Source organism: Rousettus aegyptiacus, unplaced genomic scaffold, assembly GCF_014176215.1.
Source record: "Rousettus aegyptiacus isolate mRouAeg1 unplaced genomic scaffold, mRouAeg1.p scaffold_m13_p_6, whole genome shotgun sequence".
Classification (NCBI taxonomy): domain Eukaryota; kingdom Metazoa; phylum Chordata; class Mammalia; order Chiroptera; family Pteropodidae; genus Rousettus; species Rousettus aegyptiacus.
Genome location: NW_023416309.1, coordinates 4,573,101 through 4,579,940, shown reverse-complemented (window position 1 = coordinate 4,579,940; position 6,840 = coordinate 4,573,101).

The window sequence follows — 6,840 nt, the reverse complement described above, 5'->3', positions numbered from 1 at the left end:
CAAATGAGACTATATCAAACTAAAAAGTTTTTTCACTTACTGTTAACTTATGCTCAATACTGTGATTACTAATAACCTATAAATACCGTCTTTGAGATTTGTATATAAAAAAAGTCAATAAGTTAATATTTTCCAAATTATTGGTCCTTTAATTTAAGTTTTTATTGTACATGTAATATTTATTTTGAGGTTGTCAAAATTTTTTTTTCCTTCATTCCACTGAATCTTAGCTTCAAGGGTCATTCCTGTAGAAGTTGAATAAATATAAAGTTTTATTTTTTTAGAGATCTATTGCTTTATTTTTTAAATGTCTAACTCTTTAGTCATTAGGAATTCATCTTTTTGTATTACAGGAGTCTCTAAGCACATGCCTGTTTACAGCCTCCTAAAAGAAAGAGCCATAGCAATCCAGCTCACCTCTCCTTTTCATCTCCTGATTATTCATTCTCTCAAGGCTCAACAGAAAGTAAGGCAAATATGCGCTCTGAGATGATCATTGTTCTACTCATCAAAAGAAGTTGTTGCTACTTCTTGTGTATTTATTTTTCTTCCTCTGAATATCTAAACTTTTAATTATTACATTGAAATGCTTTTTGTTTTAAGTGCTTAAAAATAGACTAGTTGCAAAGAAATATACCTAAAGAAATATATAAAAAATGGGATTAACAACAGCTGTTTTAAAATCAGTCTATCATATAAGTAATATTTGATTCACAAGAATTTCAAATTAATATCTCATTTGACAAATTATTAGTATAATTTAGTAGATTTAATGTAAGCAAATTTCTCAGAAGCTTTAATTCTCAGCTGTTCTCAGGGTCCAAATAGTCTTTGACTTCCCCCTCCAGAAATGGTTGTGCTAAGTCTGACCTCTATAGATTTCCCTTAAAAATTCCTGTGGCCTATAAATACTTTGTCTTTTATCATAGGTGACTGGTCATCTTACAGTCCTGCATATAACCTTGGCAGCCTTCTCCAGGAATATTGTCTGCTTCAATATTTGATGAATAAAAAACTGCTAAATATAATTTGCCTAAAATATTCTTATTAAAAATGTGAAAACTATCCATATGTTGATAATAGTTTTTTTTGTAGCTTTTTATCTAGTTTATTAGATTCTGAAGAGAAAGCTGAAATTATTAGGTTTTCAGTTGTGATCCAGATTACTAGGTTTTTTAAAAATAGATTTATTTATTTAAATTAGTTTCAAGTATACAGCACATTGGTTAGACATCTATATTGTTCATAAAATGATTCCCCAATTGCTCCCTCTCTCTCCTGGCCCTCCACTTAGCCATCATGATAATGCTAATTGCATTTCTTCTGCCATGATCCCCAGCCTCATGTTCAACTATCCACTACTAATTTGTACTTCTTTAATCCTTCATTCCATTCACTCAGCTCTCCTAACCCCTCCCCTCTGTTCATCACCAAATTGTCCACTCTATCTGTGATTCTGTTTTGGATTAGTTTGTTCTTTTTGTTCTTAGATTCTACATATAAGTGAAATCATATGATATTTATCTTTTTCTCTCTGACTTATTACACTCAGCATAATAACCTCTAGATCCATCTATGTCATTGCAAATGGTAGTATTTCATTTTTTTTAATGATAAACCTACAACTAACATCATACGATATGGGGAAAGGCTAAAAGCATTTTCCTTAAGATCAGGAACAAAACAAGGGTGCCTACTTTCACCACTCCTCTTCAACATTGTATTGAAAGTCTTAGCCACAGGAATAAGACAAGAAAGAGAAATAAAAGGCATCCAAATTGGAAAGAAGTAAAACTCTCATTATTTACTGATGACATTATACTATATATAGAGAACCCTAAAGATTCCACCAAAAAATTGTTATAACTGATCGATGAATTCAATAAAGTAGCAGGTTACAAAACAAATATTCAGAAGTTACTGGCATTTTTATACACCAATGATGAACTTTCAGAAAGAGAAATTAAGAAAACGATCTCATTTATAATTGCATCAAAACTATAAAATTACTTGGGAATCAAATTAACCAAGAAGGTAGAAGACCCATTCTCAGAAAATTATGTCATTGAAAGAAGAAATTGAAGAAGATACAAATAAATGGAAGCATATACCCTGTTTATGGGTAGGAAAAATCAACATTGTTAAAATGGTCATACTACCCAAAGTAATCTATAGATTCAATGCAATCACTGTCAAAATACCAACGGCATTTTTCAGAGAGCTAGAACAAATAATCTTAAAATTAATATAGAGCCATAAAAAAATCCTGAATAACCATGGAAATCTTGAGAAAGAACAAAGTTGGAGGTATCACACTACCTGACATCAAACTATACTACAAGTCTACAGTAATCAAAACAGCATGGTATCGGCATAAAAGCAGATACATTGATCAATGAAACAGAATAGAGAGCCCAGAAATAGATCCACACCCATACGCTCACTTAATTTTGATAATAGTTTTATGGAAGGTTTCCAGATCCCTTAAATCAAGTGGATTAAATTATTTCATAAGAAGGTGCTAGTGTTAATCATTTTGAATGATGCCTAATTTTATTATACAATTTTCTTTATTCCTAAAATAAGAATTAGGTATTTCTCATTTAGCTGAATTCAGCCCATGCCTCTCCAGCTACATAGGCCAATGTAAAACCTCTGGGTTATTAGCTTTCAGGCCAATGACTCTGGCTTGCTACTGCTGTCACCAATGGGGGCATCTCTCCTTGTCCCCTCTCGTGTTACTGCCCCATTGGTGGCTGTGCCCTTGTCCTGGGGTTTTGTTTATGGAGCTCTAGGTTGGTTAGGAAAATCTCCCTTTACCTATATGGAGATTTTGTGGTTTAACTTGCCTCTACTCAGATCTGAAGAGGTTTATTACACCAAAATATTCCTCTTATATGTGCACTGTTGTCCATGCCCATTGCTTCTGTCTTGGTTCAGACTTTATCACAGGAAATTTTTTTGTCAACCTTAGTTTACCAATCTCCACACAACCTGTTAACCACACTAGGACTTGAATAAACTTATCTAAGACACAGATGCCCTTTGACCTTCTTGTAAAAGTCAGATGCTTAGTGAGTGTCTAAGGTCTCCTGTGATCTTGACAGTGCCTACCACACCAGCCACTCTTCTTTTCTGCTGGTCTTCACAATCCATGCTTCAGTTAATGAGGCCAAATTCCCTATGTTCCTCTGATGTTTCTGTGCTTTTGTGAAAGAAGCCTTACCATATTCCTTCTCAGTAGCTCCTATTTATCAAGACTCTACCAGTCACTGTATCTTTTGGGAGAACTCCTATTTCACTTGAGGTCCTTTTTGTCTCTGTTTAGTAACCTGAATGTGGCTTAGAATGTATCTCCTAAACTGAAGTTGCCTTTCATTTTCTTGTGCTTATCCTCTGGTGTGGTGTATGATAGTTGTTTCCAAAGGCAGAATTTGGTGCAGTCTAAATTCTCACCTTTACAGTGCTACTTACTAGTCATGACATCTTGGGTAAATTATACACCTTCAGCCTCTGACTAATGTTCCTCATCTGTACAACAAGCATATTAATGGTATGCAATTCATAAGGGTGACATGCTGATTAATTGCAATGTCTTAAACAGAATAAACAGTGAATGTTATTATTATTTGTTGATATCAAAACCTTTGTTGATAAATTGAACAGACATTCTATATAGGACAATGTCAATGACTATCATGTGAAAAAGTAACCCCAATATATCATACATATAAAAATTTATTTACTTAATTTTTATAGAAAAATTGTGAGGTAGGTGCTATTATTATTCCTATATAAAGAGATGAGGTCTGGAGCAAGCTTATTAAAATTGCTCCAAGTTAGAAAGCAAATATATGGTGAAGTGAGATTTGAGTCCAAGCAGCCTGACTCTGGAGCTTTCACTCTTACCCACTATTCTAAACCTGTACCAAAATATTTTGTTCTTTCCCCAGTGCATATTTGTTGAATGAATACATTTGAAAAATGATATGTTGATATGTAGATATGTATATCTATAGATTATATACATCTAGAGATACATGATGTGGAAAATTACAGATCCTCAGAATGTGTAATTTCTGAAATTTATTGCATTAGGTATGGAAAACTTCATAGTCATGGACTAGAGTGATGATTTGGGTATATCATAGATTAAAAAGATGTATGTTTTAAAGTAAAGTTTCTGCAACAGGAGGCAGGGAAGTGGTGAGGAGAGAGTCAGTAGGCAACGTTGTGTAAGCAAGCCAAACCTAGTGATGAGGCAGATCTTGTTTCTAATTCAGTGTCTGCCATGTATTAGCTGGCTTATTCAGTCAATAGTTTATATACATCTATTTAATGTGTGTTGCAGTCATAGTATGTCTCAGAAATTGCTTCTTCTTTCTAAACTTCAACTTCTGCTTATGTAAAACTGTCATGGTAGTTCCTACCTTGAAAGATTTTTGAAAAAATTCAGTAGGAAATAATGGAAAGGTATAATCTGGGAGCCAACTATGAGTGAGTTTCTTATTCCTTTATGAGGCTGTCCCTAGCCAGGGGCCAAAGTATGAGTTCAGGTATACATGAGGAGTCAGAAAAATGATTACAAACCCCATAAGGATAAAGGAGTAGAACCATCAAGGTGAGGTCCAAGGTAAACTATAAAGCAAGTCAGTGGAGCCAAGGACAGATAACTAAGTCAGGTCAGGAAGCTAAAGATCTGAGGCTCAAAAACAAAAGAAATTCACAATAGACTAAGTTAGAAACGGGGCAAGAAGTGTTCTTGATTGTTACAATCTTCACTTGCTAGTGTTTGAGGTTCATTTGTATGTCTGGCTAGAGTCTGAAAATAGATACTATTATAAGGGAGAGTCTTTGCTTCATCCCTTCTATCTTTGAAAGGATTTTCCTCTGAAATGTTCCTGTACTCCTACCCTGCAGTTTACTTCTTCCTATTAAGATGGGATGAGTTACTTGGGTAGAGGACAGCAACCATCGGTCCACATTTCTGTATGGATAATCTATCAAAGATTCCAAACATGGGGTATGCAATCTCTCTTGTACATTGTAGCATATTTTCCCCTAGCCTTTGTGTACCTAAAGATACATAGTTGACACCCATAGTATCCCCACAGTTGTGATGACCAAAAATGTCTCTAGACATTGCAAAATCTCATCTTCCACCCTGGAAAAACACTGCTCTAGACAGATGTGTGGAGTTGGGAAATCACGTGAACCTGACACCAGATTGTGTCCTCTAATTTAGCTTCATCAGAAACAAAGCTGATATGTTGAGCTCTATTTTTATTCTTTCGTTTAACAATGTATAACTTATTCAGAACCCAGATGAGAGTCTCTAAAGAGAGCTCACAGTTACTTAGGGTGGGTTTGTATGTCTCAGTTGGAGCGGATTTGTCACATGAGTGCTTCCTCCTTGGAATACATTATTTTGCTTAAAGATGGTATTTGAATAGTTATAAAAGAGAAGGTCTTGAGACCTGCCACTTAATTGACTTGTGGCTAAAATTCCAGAAGAGGCTCCATTGAGTCTCCTGAATACCCAATTCAGATGAGTCATGTAATCTCAAAAGGTGGGTCAAAGGCAGGCACAAATAGCAGGTTGGCAGCCTCATCTCAACAACCAGCTGGTAGGTAGACTTGTTGGCTCTGGCCCAGCTACATTTTCTGGAAAGGTTTTTTGAAGCTGGAGAAGTTCTCTCAAGAACTTTGGTGGACAGTCATAGGCCAAGGTCTAGGCCTGTGAAGTTTGAAATGGACAGTCCAGAGGCTGTTAGCCAAACTTGGGTCTTGTTCTGATTGACCATTGCCCATGGCCACTGTGCCCCAGACAGACCCAATCTACAGAGCAGAAAAGCTTCATTTTCAACTGTGCAAAGGCAGCAGCCTTTAGGCTAATTAATAAATCATCAACGCATTTGTGGTATGAAAAATGAAATATTTATGCTCACCAGAGTAATATTTCTGTCTTACAGCCCCATGCTCTGTTGATGCTTGATGGAGAATGAAGTAAATACCAGCTGGTGTATAATGAGTGGAATATAATTACTCTATATAAAGTTAAGTGAATATTAAAACACAGAAGTCACAGGCACTGGCACTCATCCCTCCCCAACTCCGCTGCCCAGTAAATGGCATCCTGACCTAATTTTGGCATCCCTACTACTTCCAACAGGGATCTCAGTAAAGGATTTGGTTGTCAGTGATGTGAAAGCAGCTGGAACACAGGCTGCTAAGAAAGGCAGGGAGTCTATCACCTTCTGGGAGCATGGGGGAAGATTTCCCTGATGTCTGACAGTGTGATATTATGAAAAGAGTGTGGCTTCAAAGCTAGAGAAACCAAGTTTTGTGTCCAGCTTCTAAAATTTACAAGTCATGTGACCTTGGTCAAGGTCCTTCACATCCCCGTATCTCAGTTTACCTACTTAGTAAATAGGGGCAATCTTGCATTATATGGTAAGAGGATTGTGCTTCCGAAATTAATAAATTTTTTCTTGGTGACATAGAGGTAGAGATGAAGTGTGAGGAGAGCTGTAAGGAGATTGGGTAAATAATCACAAATGTTAAGGTTATGGCAATGGAAAACAGAGGAAAGAAGAGTTGTGAAAGGCAAGACTGGCATGTGATTTTATGACCGGAGTGTCAAAAAGGACACAGTTGTGAATCTAAGCAGCTGGGAAAACAGAAGTACTCCTGGGAGAGATTGGGATGTCCAAGAGAACATGTTTAATGAGGGGAAAGGGCAGAGATTGAGCTGTATTTAGGGGGGGCGGGGGAATTGAAGTAGATAATCTAAGAAGAATAAGTAATCAGTGAGTTTTCTCCAGCCTTGGAAAAGTGTGT